Source organism: Elephantulus edwardii, unplaced genomic scaffold (assembly GCF_000299155.1).
Source record: "Elephantulus edwardii isolate Elephantulus edwardi_28Jun2011 unplaced genomic scaffold, EleEdw1.0 scaffold00209, whole genome shotgun sequence".
In the NCBI taxonomy this organism is placed as follows: Eukaryota; Metazoa; Chordata; class Mammalia; order Macroscelidea; family Macroscelididae; genus Elephantulus; species Elephantulus edwardii.
This window is the reverse complement of record NW_006399959.1, coordinates 2,314,290-2,331,909: the sequence shown is the minus strand read 5'-3', so window position 1 is coordinate 2,331,909 and position 17,620 is coordinate 2,314,290. Positions and strand designations below refer to the sequence as shown.

At 43.4% G+C, this 17,620-nt stretch overlaps 1 protein-coding gene across 1 annotated transcript in view; it reads right to left on the bottom strand.

Annotated features, from left to right (window-relative positions):
• The window catches only part of CREBBP (CREB binding protein), a 164,566-nt gene that overhangs the window by 122,622 nt on the left and 24,324 nt on the right, over window positions 1–17,620 (bottom strand). The gene's annotated exons all lie outside the window — the stretch shown is intronic.

The window sequence follows — 17,620 nt, the reverse complement described above, 5'->3', positions numbered from 1 at the left end:
GGGGGGAATCCACTAACTTTGAGCTGACCCAGACTGATGGTAAACTGAAGGATAGAGAAGAAATGTCCCATCTTGTTCCCTCAGAGTGGTCAGTGGGTTCGAACTTTTCATTGGCCGCCCAATGTATATACAGGGTACCATCAAGTACTTAATGACAATAAATCTAACTCTAACTGATTTCATAAGTAGGTGATAAAAATCAAAGACATCCAAGGTGTAATATACATGAAATAAGTGATTTCTCTGGGTGTTGAAGCAGCAGAAGTAACTTTGTAAAAGATATCTATCAAAATCCCTAAAATTCAAACTCACTGCTGTCTAGTCTGAACTGACTTAAGGCTGGCCTTCCATCAAGTTTCAGAGGTTGTAAATTGCACATAAGGAAAACGCTCATCTTTCTCCTTTGGAGTTATTGGTGGATTCAAACTGCCAGAGAGGCCAAGCTCCCTAAGGCAGCACAACTCCCCTCTCCAGTGGCAGGAGAGCTTAGTCAACTCTTGTGCATATTATGACAAATAAGGTTGTTATTGTGTAGCACTGAGTCAAAACCGACCCATGGGTGACCCTCCAGCGGGTTTTCAGAGGCAGTTAATTGCATGGGAGATTGCCCATCTTTCTCCCATGGAGCAGCTGGTGGATCCAAACTCTTTGGGACAGCAGCACAGCTTCTTGCCACTAGGTCACCACAGCTCCCTTATGTTTGGTGCCAACTAATCAACTATGACTTACACTCCCCCTGTAAATGACCGGATGGAATCTGGCCCTATCTTTTACCATTCTCATGATCTGTCATGCTCAAAACCATTGCTGCAGTCACTCATTTTGAGGGTCTTCCTCTTTCTGACTTTTCCCCTTTCCCACAATCATTTATTTTCCCAAGGACTGGGTCCTTCTGACAATAAGCCCAAATTTGTGAGACCAAGTTTCACCATCTTTGTCTCTAGCAGTCCTTCTTCCAAGACACAGCTGTTTGTTGTTCTAGCAGTCCAAAGTATGTTCAATACTCAGCACTAGAACTTAAGAGGCATCAATCTTTTCTAGGTCTTTCTTACTTTGGTTCAACTCACATATGCATATGAAGCAAATGAAAAATACCAACGCTTGGATCAGAGACACTGTAGTCTTTAAACTGGCATCCTTGCTCTTTAGCATTTTATAGAGGACCCTGATAACCAATTTTCTCAGTGCAACCTATCTTCTGATTTCTTGTCTGCTGCTATCATGGGTGCTGACCGTGGAACCACATGAAATTAAGTTGATGACAACTTTCATCTTTTCTCCATCCATTATGATGTGGCCAATTTGTCAGGTTGTGAGGATTTTGTCTTGATTGAGGTGTCATCCACATTGAAGACTTTTTCAATAAGCACATTAAGGTGTTTTGTTTTTTTTTTCTTCACTTTCTGTAAGCAAGGTTAATGGGTCTTCCTCTGATCCTGATGCCACATTCTTCTTCATATAGTCTAGCTTCTCCAATTATTTGTTCAGCATACAGGTTGAACAGATACGGGAAAATTATAGAACCCTGATGCACAATTTTTAAACCATGTTCTCTTGTTCTGTTTGGACAATGTCTTGGTCTGTTTAATTTTAGCATAAGCATAAGTGTTCAGGATTCCCAATCTTCTCAAATTCCTTTTTATAGGGAGCTCTTGTGGCCCAGTGGCAAGAAACTCCACTGAAATCTTGAAGGTGTACAGTGTGAATCCACCAGATGCTCTGCTTCATTTAGGTCGTCCTTGGTTTTCCAACTTCAGTTCTATGCACATTTCATTATAACATCATGCTTTGTCTTCCTGAGCTACCACATCAATCTTATATTCAGCTCTTTCTTCATTTTTTCCCTTCATTATGACTTCTCTACACCGAAGAAGTTTTAGAGTCTCTTTTGACATTCATTTTACTCTTTTCTTTCTGTCTTTCAAATGATCTTTTCTTTATGGATGATGTTCTTGATGTTATATCACAACTCACGTGATATAACACTACTTTGGTCAGTAGTCTTCAATGCATTAAATGTATTCTTGAGATGGTCTTTATATTCAGGTAATATGAAGATCACCCTTTAGCTTTTGTGAACTTGTTTGATTTTCCTCACCTTCAATTTGAATTTCCGTAGGAACAGATGATCTGTATTCTGCAGTAAGTCCTTGCCCTTGTTTTTGACTCCTGACACAGGTATAGTCAATCTGATTCCTGATCAGATCTTCAGATAAGTATATGTGCACAGTTGCCGTGTGTGTTTAAAGGTATTTGCAATGGATAAATCATTGCCTTGTATAAAATTCTACCATGTGATCTCTGGCCTCATTTCTGTCAAGGTCATCTCTCAGTCCTTCCTCTTTGTTTCCAAGTTATTACTATCTTAACTACATGCTTGACCAATTTCAGACTGCAAAAGTCAGTAGGAATTCTCAATTCCTTCACCTTTGGCTTTTGTGGTTTGTGCATATATCTGAAGAACAGTTGTACTAACAGGTCTTCCTTGTCTTATCACTAACAGCATTGTACTTCAAGATCAATCTTGAAATGTTTTTTTTTTGACAATGAGTGATAATTTGTAAGAATGTTCTTATGTTACTAAAAACATAGACAATTAAGAAGATATATGCCAAAATGGCACACAGGATAATAGTACAAGAATCCAACCCTAAATCCTGCAGCTGATTCTGTTTCATGAAGACCCTCCCCTGGGGTCCTTGTGCTGTAAATCTTAATAAGAGACACCTGCCTTATCTTTCTTTCTCCGTGCAGCTGGTGAATTAAAAATGCTGCTGGCCTTTCAGTTTGCAGCCTAATGCATAGCCTAGAATGCCATCAAGGTAGAAAATAATCAGAACTAATAAAAATAATGTAGTGGACAGTAGCTTGAAAGGCATATACTGGTAAAGTGAGTGTTAAGAAGCTATTTATTTTAGTTGTTAATTTATGCCAGCCTCTCCTTGTACCCAGCTGCCTACCTTGAAAATTAAAACTCTTTTCTTTCTTCATCTCCATTGCTACTGAGTAGATTCTGCCTCATGGTTACTTTGCACCTGGTTCCTATGGCTTTAAATCCTTACAGGAAGAGATGGTTCATCTTTCTCCCATGGAGCAGCTGGTGGATTCAAACTGCTAACCTTTCCTTAGAAGTCCAAAAAGTTATGCACCATACCACATAATGATCCTTTAGTGACAGACAAATCCTCCTGTTCTCTGTTGTAAAAGGCATGATTCCAAGATGGCAGCCAGCTCCTTCAAGACAGGGTGGTCTTCTCCAGCAGGAAGGGAGGAGGGACTAGACAAAATGACCACGATGTGCAGCTGATTCTGTTTCATGAAGACCCTCCCCTGGGATCCTTGTGCTGTAAATCTTATCTGATCTGGTGTCCTTACAGAGGACATTTTAAATACTCTAAAGGTGAGTCTACTAAGATAGTTTTTATAAGACATTCAGAAAGAAATATCCCTTTTCTTCACCAGACATGATCATTGAATAAGGATGACCCTCTTGCAATAGAGAGGGGAGAGAGGAGCTGACGCTCACGTGCTAAAGGATCCCTTTGAGCTTCAGAATCATGCTGCTCAGGAACCTCAAGATTTCCAGATGGCTGGCCTGTGAGAGCTACTATGAGGAACTACTAAGACACTGTGGCAGAAGTGTATCCTAACTCACTTAGAAATAGCATGTCCATAGAAGATGTTCCCTTGGCTTAAGGAGCTTGGGAACACATTCGCAAAGAGGTCTTTCATCTGCTTTCCTGACCAGGAAGCTTTTACTTAAAGCAGCTTTATTAAGGGGGGCTCCGGGGTGAGATTCCTTGAGGAGGGGAAAATCACACCCTAGCCCTAAGGTGGTCTGGGCAGGTTTTTATAGTAAGGGTCTTTTAGGGAGGGAAGGGAAGTGAGTGAGGCTGTTCACGCCCTTTGTTGACATGGTGATATTCTTTGAATCCTTCATTCTCCTCTTTGACCTTGATCTAGGCCTGACATCCCAGCCTCTTTAGTGAGAAAAAGGGCAATGTATCTTCATTCTAGCTTCTCCCTGCTGAACAATCTGGGGCTCAGAGGCTGGACTGGACTGGCTCAGGACCAGTAGCCAGGATGTCATATGGATGTCACAGCAGCTGGTTCAAGTTGGTCATTTCTTTTACTGATTTGATGTCTTGACACCATGAGAGCTGGCTGGTAGGTAGGTTCAAAAGAGAGTGAGGGCACCACATTTGCCCCAAAAGAGAGAAGAGGACGCAACACACCTCGATTCCTCTCCCGGTTTTCGTGCAACAGGATGTTAGGTTTTTGCACGGGATGTAAGGCCAAGGACTCAAGGAAGAAGGTACAAGAGAAAGAAAGCTAAAGCAGCTTTATTAAGGGGGGCTCCTAGGTGAGGATTCCTTGGTCTGGAAGGGACAGATCTCTTTCTGATTCATTCATATATTCTCATTCTCTCTCTCTCGTAAGAAGCTACCAATACAAAGGTGGTGGTGGTTATGTGCCGTCAAGTCACCTGTGACTCATGTTGTTATGTGCCATCCAGTCACCTAAGACTCATAACGACCCTACACTCTATCCTGTGCTAATTTTATTGTCTCTGACACATCTACCTCCATTACTCCAGTCACTGAATCAATCCATCTCATCGAGGGTCTTCCTCCCCTGCACTGTCCCTCCACCCTCCCAAGCATGATGCCTTTTTCCAAGGACTGGTCCCTCCCTGCACCATGTTCAAAACACGTCAGCTGAAGCTTCAGAATCCTTGCCTCCAAGGAGCAGCCGTGTCACCCTCTCCAGGACAAACCTGCTTGTTCTCTTAGCAGTCCATGGCATATTCAATAATACTCTTCTCCAACATCACAGCTCAAAGGTATCAATTCTCTATCATCCCTGACTGCCAAGACCATGGCCTTTATCAGGCACACCTGGGACTCACAGTGACCCTTTTGTGGTTCAAATCCATCAGTTGCTCTGCAAGTGAGAGATGGGCAATCTCCTCCAATGTGATTTGTTGTTGTTATGGAGCATCTAAATGAGAAGGTTTGTGTCTGTGTGTACTTGGTGAGTCATACCTTGATTCTCTGGTAGGAAGGAGATTATTGTTACTGGGTACCATAAAGTTAGAAATGACCCATAGCTGACTCTCCAGCTGTTTTTCAGAGGCAGTTTAACTGCATGGGAGGAGTCTTGAAGGTGTACAGTGTGAATCCACCAGATGCTCTGTTCATGTAGGTCGTCCTTGGTTTTCCAACTTCAGTTCTATGCACATTTCATTAAAAAAATGTCTAAGGCAGTTCATCTGGGAACTCTGGGTAGCTTAATGGTAAGCAGATGTACTGCCAATCCAAACAAAGCCAGGCAAACCCAGCAGCTTATCTACAGAAGAAAATATGGGCAATCTTCTCTTACGCATTTTATAGCCTCTGAAAATCTACTAGAGGCTCTCCGACAGCATACAACAACAACAGGGCAGTTCATCAGACCCTTCTGAAGAACACAAACCAGCTATTTTATGGACTGCCCCTCAATCTCGGGCTGCTGCCCAGGAGGAAGGAATTCTAAGAGATGTGAATGTGATGCTTGTGTTGTTCTGAACATGGAGGTTCATCAAGGGTATCCATGCAAAAAAGTAATAAGCAAACAGATCATAAATCCTTGCCAACATAACTCAGGTCTATGTCTCCTGTCTTCCAGGCCTTGCTCACATGCACAAACACTTTTTCTTTTTCTTATACCAGTCCATTTTATTTTTTAAAGTGACAAATTACAACTGGTTAAGATTTTAAGCAACACCCTCCAAATTCATTTACATGACAAGGAAAGAGCTGGATGTAGTTTTGCTCCATCACCAATGAAACAGTAGTTCTCTAGCAATAATTTAGGAGGAAGTCACAGCACAGACACTGAACACCCTGGAGCTGTGGTCCATATGTAAATTCATTTTTCACATCAGTCAGTCAGTCGGAAGAATCAGGTGTAGGGTTTTTGGTTTTGGTTTTTTTTTTTTTTTTTTTTTAAACCTGACCAGTGGCTGAAAATGGTAGGTGGTCTGTCCATACTTCCTTTGATCTGTCTATACTTCCTTTGGCCTCTCTAGCCAGCTCACCCTACTTGCCATGGTCTGATCTGCCCTTTGACCCTCCTGAGAAAGGACACTGCTCTGAGTCAAAGTCTCAGGTACTACATAAAAAGAGTAGAACTGACAGTAGCCTCAGCTTTAACTCAGCAGTTCAGAAGGTAGCCATTTACGCCAGGACTGTCATGGGAAGACTGAACAATAATGGCTAACTAAAGGTTGAGGTAACCCTAAATTGAAGTTGTAGTTCACCTACCAGGACAAATAGTTTTCCAAACTTATAGTAAATAAACATGATGCCATGAACAGGAAACCCTTTTAATGCAAGGCTGTGCAACCAGAAAAGGCTTTTGAAGGGAGCAGAAAACACTTTCCAGACCCTTAAAGTCATACAGGCTTAGTGGTCAAGAAGGGGTTGGCTGTGCCGGTGGCCAAATCGCCAGCATTCCTCCAGCTTAATATGGAAGGTTTAATTTTTCTTTACAAATAAGCACTTTGATGGTAAAACATTGCAAACGTTTTCAAAAGAAAATCATTCACACCATCAAGGCATGGGGAGCCACAGGCAAGCAGTTACATCAGCATGTCATTTAAAACACAAGGCTTGGAAGGTCCAGGAACTTCCAAGGGATGATCAGACACACATACTCCATTTCAGCCACTTAGTACAGAACTGTAGGAACTAAGGTGGCTCTGCTACTCTGGAACCACAGCCACTGGGTGTGAACCAAGGGACTGAGGAGAAATGAGGAGCCAAGTCTGACCGACAGATGTACTTTTAATCTTTAGGAGGAACTTCTAGAATCTAGATTCAGAAATGTTAGCAGCCCTGAGATCATGCCCTCTGAAACTACCATGGCGAAGGAGAGGGAAGCACAGACCTAGAGACAGGCCGGATGCCACTTTGCACCTTGGGGTTTGCTAGGGAGCTGAGTGCTGCTCTCTGGAGCTTTACTGGTGGAGCTCAATTACAGCAAAGCCACTGGAAGTACAAAGTGTCTGTGCTGTCACTGGTGTCTTGGAAGTATACCCTGAAAGTGTAAACGAAACAGATTCCTAAGCAGACTAGAGATGATTTACACTTAAAACATTTAAATGTAAATTAAGCTAGAATTTAAATTACAACCAAAGAAAACCCAAAAAAGATATTCAGCAACTGAGAACGCTGAATGCCTCAAATACAAGGCCATTAGAACGATGCCATTTTCACTGTGCCAACTTTACTTTTTATTGTGCTAGTCCAGCTGGGCCTTGCCCTAAAGCTTCATGGTGTCTGGCACTGCAGCCCAGTCCAGGGCCTGTTGTAGGCCCCCCAGTTCTGCTCATTGGGATTAAACTCCTTCAGCTCCACCTAATCCATGTCATCTGTAATCCTTATTCTGTGTTGAGGAGGGAGCAAGGCTGAGGAAGCTTTTCTGGAGAAAGCCATTGTTTTTCAAGAAAGAGTACTAAAAACCGTATGAACCAAGTCCCTTTCTCCAGGGGATCTTTGTAGATAGGCATCTCTTCATTGCACACACATTTCAGGTCCCCATGCTTTATAACCTCCCCCGATTTGGAGGTAGTAACAAGGATCATCCAGTATTTTTATCGTTTTCTTGAAGATACAAAAAAAGTGATGATCAAATCATGGCCTCCCCTGAAAGACACTATGATCCCTCTGATTAAGCACAATTATGACATTAACAGGCTCCAGCTCAGGCTCCTGATCGTCTTCTCCATCTTTCTACCTTTTCCCACATGCACCTTGATAATCTTCCTCTCTTGGATCACCTTGGCACCACTGCAGCTCTCACAGCAGTCCTTAGGGGTTGATGTGCTTGCCCTGTATTCAATGCACAAGGTCTGGATCTGCTACACCATGCCCATCTGATGCTGAGTATGGATTTGCATTCCCTGCCCTTTGTACCATGGGCACGTCTCCAAAGAGCCCTTCTTCCCTGCAACACCTTCACATTTCTCACAAATTACATTTTTCTTGAGGGCCAATTTCTTTGGGGGCCATTATATAAATCTTCAAGAATTACAGACACACATCCTTGCCTCTTCTCTTTCTAGCCATCCGTCCCCCACCACCAAAGAACATGATGTTGAAGATGTCCATGGGTCTGCCAGAACCACCTTCCTTAATTGTCTGCTCACTGCCCTGGTCATAAATATCCCTTTTCTTTGGTTCTGAAATCACTTCATATGCCTGGGATATGAGTTTAAATTTCTCACCCTCATCCAGGTTCTTGTTCAAGTGAAACTTGAGTGCCAGCTTGCGATATGCATTCTTGATCATCTCCGTGGAGGCGCTGGGCTTCAACCCCAGGATGTTATTATTACTTCACCATCTTGTCTCTGCTGGGCGTGCGGGGGGTGGCCAGTTAGGGCACCCTGAATGTACTCACAGGGCCCCTCGCCCACATCTCCAGTGGCCCTCATAGTCATGGCTGCCGCCACCCAGGGCTCTGACCCTCAAGAACACGCCTAGCTGACCTCCACGCTGGGGACACCACACTCATCTGCCCCGTGGTGGGTTTTATTCAGCGCCAGTGGAAGGTTCTGCGCAGAGACTGTGATGCCACAAAGACCCAGAACCTTTGCAGAAGTTCTAGCACTGAATGGACCAGCTCGGCTGAGGCGCTGCACACACAATTTTGCTTGGACTTGGTGACGCAGTTTTAAGGCACTTATCCATAAACTGAAAGGAGTGTGACACTGAAAGGCATGCTGCAAAAGAAAGGAGTGATAATCACTGCCTCCTCTCTAGTCCATCTAAACCCTAACGGAGCCTAGCCTCCCTAGGTGATAAGGAAGCCCTGGCTGTGCTGTCTGGCCATCAGAATTGCCAGTGACAACTTAGAATTCCAGCAAGGGCTCTTCCACAAATCTCTGTGCACTATGCTGAGAGTGACGGCTGGGTCTGATAGCAGGCAAACCCCAAGAAGCACAGAGGTGACCTCAGGGCTGAGTGCCAGGCTCTTGATGTAACACAAAACAAGAGAAGACAAGAAGTCCCACACAAGTGCTCAATCTCTGCTAGATAAGTTTCATTTCCGGGATGAAGGACATCTCCACATCTTCACCTGCAAATGCAGGGCCAAATGGTAACACTCCAGGGACCCAAAGATGGACTGCAGGGAGTCCTCTGCACCAGAAGCTGGATATTTAATTTTATTATGCTTTTAGAAATTCTACTCAATGATACTATTAACTTAAAAATCTCACCTACTTACCACCATCTTACTACTCCCAAGTTTACGAGTGTTCATGGACATTGTATTCTAGCTCGGGTTCAAATGCACACAGAACTTCTATCACTGCAAGCAGTGTGTTTACTTTTGACTCATTTCCATTTTGCTGTTTGCTCACCATGGCCACATGTTCCCATCCTAGTCAATCCCATTGCTCCTCCCAGCTGGCTGCTGTCCCACCAGACTGGATAGTGTGTGCATTCCAAACAGAGGGTGTGACTTTCTTCAGAAAGCAAGCTGGGTGAGTGAAAGACAGTTATACAGTCTATACACACTCCCCATTGCACCTTTCCCCCCTTGTGGTCTAGTGAATGTGCAGTTGTGCTGCCAACACAAAGGCAGATGGTCTGAAAGCATCAGCTACTCTGTAGGAGGAAACGGGCAATATCCTCCTGTGCAATTTACAGCTTCTGAAAACTCACTGGAAACTCAGCTGTAAGAGTTTCAACTTGACAGTAATGAGATGTTACTGTTGTTCAAAACAGCAGCCCTGTTGCTGCAATGTACTGCAGGCTGGGTTGCTAAGAGAAAGGCTGGTGGTTTGAATCCATCAGGCATTCCTGAGGATAAAGATGAGACGAGCTCCTCCTACAAATGCTTACAGCTTTGACAACTCGATGGAGAGTCACCATGAATTGGCATCGACTTGAGTGAGGGTAATGAGTTTTCTCCTTTGCTACTAAAACTGATAGAAAGAGGTAAAGGCAGCCAGGATGCTGCACACAGCACAGCAGTACTTTCTACACACCAAAGTGCCCCAACAGGCAGTGAATGGAGTAACAGCAATTTGAATCATCAGCAGTGAAGCTGAAAGCCATTATTACCTCTGATGCCCTTCCCTTTGCTGATGCCACCTCATTATTATTTATTTTTTTTGTCACTCTTTGCATGATAAAGCAAAAGAGCACTCACAAAGAAACAATGAAAGCCAAGGGACAAGCCAAGAATGAGCTTGCAGAGGCTGGCATGTGTGAGTCCTTGTATGCTGGACTTATGCTCAGGGAATACACAAGAGGCTTAAACTCAAACCCAAACCCAGAACTGACTCCTGGAGACACTCCATCATGTTTCAGAAGACTGTCATCTTTCTTCCACGAAGTAGCTGGTGGATTCAAACCACTAGCCTTTTAGTCACAAAATCTCCCCTTATCAAGGGAAAAAGTCACAGCACATCTCCATCAACTTGGCGAAGAGATGATGGTCTTAACACCATCAAGGGGAACTGCAAAAATGTTTCTATATTTGGGGTAGCGGCCCACCTTTAAACACTGAAACACAAGTTGGTGAGCCCCATGTATGCCAAATGACAATTCTTTGAGCCACTCAGAGAACATAGTTTCACCTTAAAAAAGGACCACACTACTCACGAACTCTGAAAAACACTTACTACTTGACGATGGACTCACTCTACATTAGTAGCCTAATTAGTCTGTTGGGGTCTCTAAGGCACTGGTCATGCCCATCTTCCACAGAACACACGTTCTTCGGGTTTTCAAAAGTCTCCATTTTACATCATAATACCTTTTTCCTGCTTAAGAAATGCTTTGGGTCTGGAACTAGTCCTCACCCCTGCAGCTCAATTTTTGGTCAAACATCAGATAGACCAGCAAGCATCCACACAAGTTCACACTGGCAGCACCCAAGGACAAAGTGCGGTAGGCAGGCAGGAAGAACTCAGAGAGGAGGAATGGAAGCAGGGATCACAGGGAATGGGCAGGAAGTGCACTGGTATAATGTAGGGACGGTGATGCCATTAAAATCTATGTGAAGGAGGGGGAACAACAAGAACAGAATTAAATAGAATGCTGACACATTGTGGGAAAACTGTATGTAACTGATGAAAAAAATCTGTGTAGAAATTTTGAAATGAGAATCTAATTTGCTTTGTAAACTGATTGAAAGCACAGCAAAATGTTATTTTTAAATATTTATGTGAATGACTGAAGCCAATTACTCTTAAACTTCAATTCAAAGGGCATACACATGCAGGCTAGTGCATAAACACACACAGGAATGTGGACACACACAGGAATATGGAGCCCCAAGTTTTGGTTTTCATGCCTGTGTATTGACAAAATTGATTTTTCCCCTCCAAATATGTACAAACCAACTTAACAATCTCTTATCCTCTATAAATATAACAAGTGAGTCTTAAATTATACTTTGGCTTTTCAGGGTCACTAAGGAGAGTGTAAGCTCCATGAGGACAGGGAATGAGGCTATGCTGCTATCTACTGTCCACCCAATGGCCACTCTGTACTAAGCACTGGAGAAAGAGGATGCCAGTGCTGGAAGGAAGGAAGGGAGGGAGGGAGGGAGGGAGGGAGGGAGGAAGGAAGGAAGGAAGGAAGGGTTACAGTGGATACAATAGCAACTCTAACAAGTTACTTGCCTGGCAAAGATAGAAAGTATTCACTTTTCACATTCTCCAAATAGAAACAAAAAGAACAATATTCACTAATGAATTCTTTGCAAGTGTAACATTATTCTCTGCACCCTTCTCTTTAGCTCACTTCACCCAAACCCCTGCTGATTCTTGACTTCTATGGGATTGAACATTTTAAGACTGGTGCACAGACAAAAGGTTATGTGAAATGGTAAAAGACCGAGGGAGGTCAAAACAACTATGAAATATCATCTCACCCCACTAAGACTAGCAAAATTTAACAGAACAGCAAGCAACAAATGCTGGCAAGATTGTGGAGAAACTGGAAACCTCATTCACTGTTGGTGGAAGTGTAAAATGGTGCAATCACTGTGGAAGGCGGTGTAGTGCTTTCTCAAAAAGTTGCAAATAGAGATATCATTTGGCCCAGTAATTCCACTACCTGGAATATACCCCAAAGAGACCATAACTGCCATGCAAACAGATTTATGCACACCCATGTTTATCAAAGCTTTGTTCACAATAGCAAGGAGTTGGAAAAAACCAAAGTGCCCATCAACAGATGAAAGGATAGAGAGCTGTGGTATATTCACACAAAGGAATACTATACTGCATTGAAAAACAAGGAACTCATGCAATATTATTCAAAATGGGTGATCCTGGAGGATTATATTGAGTGAAATATTTAAATCACAAAAGGACAAATACTGCATGGTACCACTGCTGTAAAAGAAGACTGACATCGGGGTTAGGGGGAGACTGAGAAGGATAGGATAAATAATGTTTACTGCACTGAATCAGATGAGGGAGAAAACTGTTTAAAAGGGATATGTGATTAGGTATTATTGTAGTGACAGGAGTCCAGAATGAAGGCTGCATAGTGGGGTGGACCTGGGGGAAGGGACTGTAAAACAATGAAAGAATTTTTCTTCTACTTTTCAAAGAGAAGAGTGTACTGGGGGAGGGGTGGGCAGGGAGAAAAGTGCAACAATGAATGAAAAGCCAAAGTCTCTGCAAATTTTCATTAAATTTAATAAAACAACAACAACAACATAAAGAGCAAGGGAAGGGGGAATTCCAAATCCACTACTGCAAAGTTGATTCTAGCTCAGTAATTCTGACCAGAATAAACCACCTTGACTTTCTCCTATGGAGCAGCAAGTGGGTTTGAATGGCCAACCTTCTGGTCAACAATCAAATGTTTAGCCTACAAAGTAGCAAAAGGCTACAATAAACTAGACAAAGGCTTTGGGGCTACTTTACTGTATATTCCTAGTTCTCAATTTCCAAGCATTAAACTCCCCTCCATTGGATAGTTTTTTTTCCCTTATAGAGGCAAGCCTGGTGACACTTATCAAACATACTCTGGGCATGTTGTCAGGAATGATGTCAAAAGACATCATTCTGAGAAAGGTGGAAAGAAGAAAGGAAGACTCTCAACAAGATGACTTGACACTCTGACTGTAAAAACGGGCTTAAGCATATCAGAGACTGAGGAACGGATATGACAGTGCAGAGGGTTCAGAGTCAATGTTCACAGGGTTCCAATGAGCTGTAGTTGACTGGACGGAACATAACAACATCAATGTACCCCTTTATCTGCTGTACAAAAAGCCTCTTTCTCTTTCGTTGAGATGTTTCATCATTTCTTTAGCTTTTCTTTTGGTCTTATTATTATACTAACTATTCTGATGTTTTCCTTTAAGTCTTTCAAGAACTAGACACCTTTACTCAACAATCCTAGAATAGTTTACAGAAAGAATCATTAACCCCTAAGTGAAAACTATGGAGCCTTTAGTATGGTGGGTTAAATATTGTGCTGCAAACAAAAGACTAACAGTTCAAACCCATCAGCTGCTTCCCAGGAAAAAGACTTGGCTATCTGCTTCTGTAAAGACTTACAGCCTCAGAAAGCCTATAGGATTCTATGAGTTGAAACTACCTCTAAGGTAATGAGTTTGCTTTTAAAGTCAAAACTGGATACAAGGAAAAACTTGATCCAATCAATGATCCTGAAAAAATGAACACCTAATGGCAAACTCTGGTGGGGATGATGGGCTGGAAACCAATGCATTTGCTACCATATTCTTAATTAGACAAAGGAAGTCCCAGAATGCTGCAGTGAACGCCTCTAGCTGACAAATCGACAGGTCCTTGTTCATCCAGAGATCTGAAGACAGACCTGGCAATCGAGATCCAAAAACCAATGATGAAACTTCTATGGCCCCAAGTTCCACTCGGCTGCACAGATGCACACCATAAGCTAGGGTCAACCCACTGGCCCTGGTTACTGGTTATCAGATTCAATACAGTGTGGGATTAAGGGGAGTGTGCCCAGTCAGGTCTTGGTTCAGGTCCCAGCTGTGTCACTCATCACTTATCCCTCCTCAGCTCAAAAACAGAACCTGTCCCAGGATTGCTGGTGAAAGGATGAAATCAATGGGAGTGCAAAACACTCGGTCTGGTAGCAGGACAGCACCAATAAACACAGCCATCATCACTGTTACCACTCTAGGCTGCTAGGACATGGGACATTTTAGCACATCCAGGCTCCTGGCACTGGACAAGTGCTCAGCAATTATGATTTCTCTCAGGAAAAATTCTGTGAACAGTGCTTTCACTGAAGATGTACCGCCATCCTGGCAGAATTAAAACTAACTGGCTTCAAACAATAAGAGTACTGGGGCAAAATAATAAAGTATTGGGCTATATTATCTGGAAGGTTGACAATTCAAATCCACCAGTTGCTTCTTGGAAGGAAGATAATGCAGTCTCCTTCCAATAAGATTCACCTTCAAGTGAAGGGTCACTAAGGGTCGGAACTGACTCACTAGCAATTTCTGAAGTTGAGGGGTTTTTTGCTTTAAACAGGAGGAAGATGTAGCAGTCTACTTCTATAAAGATTACACTCTTGGAAACTCTATGGGGCCATTCGACTCTGTCCTCTAGGGCTGTTAAGAGGATTCTCTCCACAGCAATAGGTTTGGCTTTTATTTTGGCTCTGAAACATCATGGGGTTCCTGCAATATGATGATGAGGCAATTCCCCAACAATGGAGAGCTAAAATACAAAGAAACAAGAGGGGGTGGGATGAAGGTGCTGTTTTATTAGTACTTTTTAGACTATTTAGAATAATTCTTATCAAGGCATTAAAATAGGTCCCAAAAGGTAATACCTTATTTTAAAAACAGTGATTATTACATAACTAAAACAAATGTTTCCTCAGATTTCCCTGAATTCAAACTGTTTATCTATCAACTCCCTCCCATACCCCCAATTAGCACTGTATAATGAGATTTCACGTCATTCTAAACAGTGATCTTACAAGAAACAAAAAGTCAAGGCCTTCCTCAGAAGTGCTAGAAGATACAACTGCCCTGCCCATCCCTATTCTGGGTACTCACTCTGACCAGGATGCCTCTGGGTTGATTTGTGAGGCTCAACTTGGTCAGCCTCCCCAGAGGAGATTCTAACTGAGGAAGCTAGGTTGCAGACACCACTTAACAGGGTGTCACTGACACACACTTCGATCACAGTCTCAACATGAGAAGAACCCAGAGCACGCAGGATCAGTAGAGACTTCGGAAAAGGAGAAAAACTCTGAACCAAACTGTTAGAGGGAAAGGATGCTGGAAAGAACCTCCCACAGGGGCAAGAGAGAAGGCAGAAGCTCGGCACACAATGCAGGGGAATGTTCAGTGGTGGTGAGTTTCACTAGATGAGCTCCCAAAGGGCAAACGGATGTCTATGAATCTGATACAAGGGGAAGGAATCTACTATCCTGTCCCAAACAAGAAACGGATCATTTTTAAATATACACTGAAATAATAATTTAAACCTAATCACATCCAAGTCCTATCTGCTCATATAAGTGGTGAAGGCTGTAAAACCCAAATTTAGATGGAAACTGTGGGACAGGTAATCCTATTACACAAGACTGCAACCAGGAGGGTTTCTGCGCCCAAACCAAAGCAAACTAACCTCTGTCAGCTCCATGTCAGTGAGGCTAATCCTCCATGGGCTTGTGAGACCACACATTTATAAGAAACTGCCCTTGTTCTTCCCTCAGAGATGCTACCAGGGTTCCAAACAGTAATATTACAGGATAGCTACCTATTCGTGTCATGTAGAAGGAGGAGTAGCATCCACTTCCTAAATAAATAACATACCTCTGGAAACTCTATGAACTTTGATCAATGTCAATAGTTGTAGAGGGGCTTGAGACCTTTTATTCATAAAGTTACTATGAGTCATGCTCAACTTGAAAGCAATCAACAACAACAGTGATGTCACAGAACGATTCAGGATTCAGCTAGAGAGACTCTTCTGGAAAGAATCTTTGCCTATTAAAGCAGTCTTCAAGTCTGAGACACCTTGAGCTATGCTGTCTGAAGTTGGGCAGAGGAAATGATGTGTTAGATGTAACTAACTGATGTGCATCTACAACACCTGAGAAACAGGAATGCAAGCTAGAGGGGATGTTGTTGTTATGTGCTGTCAAGTCACTTGCAACTCATAGTGACCCTATGTACAACAGCCCTAAACCCTGCTCTATCCTGTGCTAATCACACTGCCTCTGACACACTCATCCCGATCACCCCAGTCACTGAATCAATCCACCTCATAGAGGGTCTTCCCCTCTTGCACCGTCCCTCCACCCTTCCAAGCATGATGTCTCTCTCCAAGGACCTGTACCTCCTCACAACATGTCCAAAGTATGTCAGATGAAGCCTCAGAATCCTTGCCTCCAAGGAGCAGCCTGGTTTAACCCTCTGCAGGCTGAATCTGTTTGTTTTCTTGGCGGCCCATGGTACATTCAATACTCTTCTCCAGCACCACAGCTCAAAGGCATCAATTCTCCTTCTATCCTCCCTAATCACTGTCCAACTCTCTGATGCATAACAACAAGTGATTGCAAAAACCAAAGCCTGTATCAGACACACCTTAGTCTCCAGAATGACACCATTGCTCTCCAGTATCCAGAAGTCCCTAACAGCAGACTTTCCCATCACAATACGTTTTTGTATTTCCTGGCTACTGGTGCCAAGAATGTTGACCATGGAGCCAAGCGGACTAAAGTTGTAAACAATCTCAATCTCTTCACCATCTATCCTGATGCTGCCAACTGGTCCAATGGTGAGAAACTTCTTGACATTGAGCCTCAATCCATACTGAAGTCTGCAGTCCTTGACTCTCTGCAGCAAGCATTTCACGTCCTCCTCAGTTTCAGCAAGCAGGGTTGTGTCATCTGCATAACGCAGATAGTTAATAGATCTTCCACCAATCCTGACGCCATACTTCTCCTCACAGAGCCCAGCCTCTCGGATAGTCTGTTCTGCATATAGGTTGAAAAGATATGGAGATAGGACACATCCCTGGCGTACACCTTTCCAAATTTTGAACCATGCAGTGGGATGTAGTGGGGGTTAAAACAATACTTTATAGCCAGAGGACCTAGGAGAAGATGGCCATGGCCTGGTTTTCTTTTGGTGTGAGATTGGTGGCTGCAGTTACAGGGTCTAGGATCCCGGTGGGGACGCTTGAAGTTCTAGCTCCCCCTAGCGAACGCACGTTCTTATCGTGCCTAGACAAGAGTTGGCTCTTCCTCTGGGAGATGCGTTTGTCCCGGGCTAGGAGACACTCTGGGTGTTCATGATGCGATGGAGGCTCCTGGCTGCCATTCTAATCATCTTGTGCCACCACTGCGTCAGCTCTATCTCTGGCTGTGAGCCTCTGGGAAACTCTTCTTGCCCCTGGTGGAGGTGATGACTGAGTGCGGAGGGACCACAAGCCTAGCAAAGAAGAGGTGGAGGACCTCCTGGAGCCTGGGGATGAGGAAGTGGTAGCAGTCCTCGGTGGCACCTTTACGGGAGGCAGGATCAACATCGGTGACAGTGGCAAAGAGTGGCAAAGTCTGTCATAAGATCTTCAGTAACCATCACCATC